Raw genomic sequence first — 3,137 nt, 5'->3', positions numbered from 1 at the left:
CCCCCCACCCCCCTCCCCCCACTCCACGCAGGCGCAGCCTCGGGGCTCTGGCAGCTCCTCCATCCCGCCAGTAGCCATGGAGATGCCCAAGGGGCAAGGTAGAGAGCTGGAGCCTGCGCTGGCGGTTGCCATGGCAGTTGGAGGGCGGTTGCCAGGGCAACAGACCATGCTGTTGCCTTAGTACGCGAGCAGGAAAAATTGACTCAGTGGAGTAGAATGGGGGTCCGATCCCCACCTCTCTCTCCTAGGGGAGGGAGGCGGATTTGACTTTGTTCGTTGGATGAACAGTTACGGATTGCCTGCTAAGGGCCAGGCGCCCTTTACGGGAGATGGGTTCAATCCAGGTGATGTGACCATGCACAGCTCAGTTCACCACTCTAAGGCTCAGCCACTCGCCTGATAAAGGGGTTACTAGTAATTGCCCCCTCAGAGTGGCGTTGAAGATTTAATAAGGATGACATTCAGTAGGAGTTCAATAAAATGCTCCTTTCCATCCTCTCCTTGTCTCTTTGCTGGTACCTTCATCTCTCCATGGCTCCCTGTATTTCCCTTCTGTCCTTACGTGCCCATAGCTCGCTGTCGTCCTCTCCCCATCTGTCTGTCTTTGTCTCTGACTCTTTCTCTCCCCTCATCTTTTCAACCTCCCTCCTGTCTCTGTCTTTATTTTACTGTCTGTATCTACTTGTTTTTCCATAGGTACATACATACATACATACATATAGATTTTACCCATATATTGTTCCAGAAAGGATTTCAAGCCACTTAAAATGATACATCAAAGGAAATGAGATTTTGGTTAAATCTATGTGTATCCATAGGGGAAAAAACGTTAGGAAGGAAATGTTAACAGTGGTTATTTCCGGGTGAGAAGATAACTAATGGTTTAGACTTTCTCCTTCACATTTTACTCTGTCATCTGAAAAATGTTACAAGTGTGTATTACTATTATAATCAGGTAAAAGCAATAAAAGTGTTTTCATTTTGGAATTAAAACAAAATATAGTAACATGACATAAATTAAAAGTTAAGAAAAGAAAGATTCATCTATGTTGCCATGGGTGTATCTAATCCATTGACTAACTGCCTCCATCTCTTCAGTATTACAAACAACTTGACAATGAAATCCTTATACACACACATTCTGTTATGGACCTGAAGATCATACACCCAGAATCGGTATAATGGACATCCACTTACGGTGCTTCCCATGACCCTCGACTCCTGGTATTCGCATGCTTGAGTGTGTGCATAACCAAAGATGACTGGCGATTACATGTACATAATTATATTAAAATCAGGCCGAAATGACCATCTTGTAAGGAGATTCTCACTCCCTTGCTGGCTTTAATGAAGCGAGTCGCCAGTTTGGGGAACTTTAAGTGGCAAGGTCTAGAGGCTAGCCTCTAGGAGCTGAGGGTGGCCTCCAGCTGACATCCAGCAAGAAACTGAAGCCTTTAGTCACATAACCACAAGGAACTAAATTCCACTAACAACCAAAGTGAGCTTGGAAGCAGATCCTTCCCCAGTCAAGCCTCACATGAGATGTCAGCCCTAGTGGACACCTTGATTTCAGCTTGTGAGACCCTAAGCAGAAAACCCAGCTAAACCATGCCCTGACTCCTGACCCACAGAAACTGTAAAACAATATTGTAAGTATGTTGTTTTAAGCTGTGGTAATATTATACAGTGATAGAAAACCAATATAAATGGTATAAATAAGATCTCTATGGAAAAAAGGCTAAAACTTCATTAAAAGGTATAAAAGATGATCTGAATAAATGAAGACACATTTCATGCTCTTAGATTAGATAATTTCATATTATAAAGATTTCAGTGCTCTCCAAATTAATATATACTTTCAATATAATCTCAATTTAAATCCCAGTTGAATATTCTGAAGAAAATCAATAAAATTTGTTTTTAAATATACATAAAAGAGTCCATGCAAAAATTCGTGCACAGGGCCGAGCCCGTGGCGCACTCGGGAGAGTGCGGCGCTGGGAGTGCAGCAGCGCTCCCGCCGCGGGTTCGGATCCTATATAGGGATGGCCGCTGCGCTCACTGGCTGAGCGCAGTGCCGCCGGTCTCAAAAAAAAAAAAAGGACAAAAAAAAAAAAAGTTCGTGCACAAATGGTCAAAGCAGCATTATTCATAATAGCCAAAAAGTGTAAACAACTCGAATGTCCATCAATAAATGAATGGGTAAGGGCCGGCCTGTGGCTCACTCGGGAGAGTGTGGTATTGATAACACCAAGTCAAGGGTTAAGATCCACTTACCGGTCATCTTTTTAAATAAATAAATAAACGGGTAAACAAAATGAGGTGTATCCATACAATGGAATATTATTCAGCCATAAAAAGGAATAAAGTTCTGATATATGCTACAACATAGATGAATCTTAGAAACATTATGCAAAGGGAAAGAAAAAAGTCACAAAAAGACACAAAAAGTCACGTATTGCATGGTTCAGTTTATATGAATTGTCCAGAATAGGCAAATCCATAGACATAGAAAGTTGATTACTCGTTGCCAGGGGCTGTGGGGAGAGGGGAATGGAATGAGGAGTGACTGCTAATGGGTACAAGATTTCTTTTCAAGGTGATGAAAATGTTCTGGTATTAGATAGTAGCAGCTTCTTGGGCACAGGGGCTGAGAGGATGCAGTGCCTCTGGGGGCAGGGATGAGGCACACACCAGCACAGAGCCGCAGTGGCCTGTCATCTTGCAAAGGACAGTGTGGGACTTGCCAATCTTGTTCTCCCAGTAACCTATCCGCACAGATACAATAGAGAGCTTGGCCAGGATGATGGCACCTCGAAGGGCGGTGGCTACCTCCTTGGAGCACTTAACACCCAGACAACATGGCCATTGTAGTCCCAGATGGCGAAAAATGCCTTGAACCTGGTCAGCTGGCCAGCACTGGTCTGCTTTTGCACCAGCATAATCTTCAAAACCTCATCCTTGAAGGATGCCCCCAGGAAAAAGTCAATGATCTCAGACTCCTTGATGGGCAGGGAGAAGAGACAGATCTCCTCCAGGCACTTGATCTTCATGTCCTTGACCAAGCAGCCCAGCTTGCTGACAAAGATCCACTCCTTGTCCTTGGCCTTGCCTCCACAAACTCCACGACCCCCACA

General features: G+C 44.2%; 1 pseudogene; it reads right to left on the bottom strand.

The window, feature by feature from the left end:
- Positions 1-2,594: 2,594 nt before the first annotated feature.
- Positions 2,595-3,137, bottom strand: LOC103589463 (annotated as a pseudogene).

The sequence above is a fragment of the Galeopterus variegatus genome, unplaced genomic scaffold (genome assembly GCF_000696425.1).
Source record: "Galeopterus variegatus unplaced genomic scaffold, G_variegatus-3.0.2 Scaffold688, whole genome shotgun sequence".
Taxonomy (NCBI): Eukaryota; Metazoa; Chordata; class Mammalia; order Dermoptera; family Cynocephalidae; genus Galeopterus; species Galeopterus variegatus.
The sequence above is the reverse complement of the archived record's forward strand: the minus strand, read 5'-3'. Positions and strand labels throughout refer to the sequence as shown.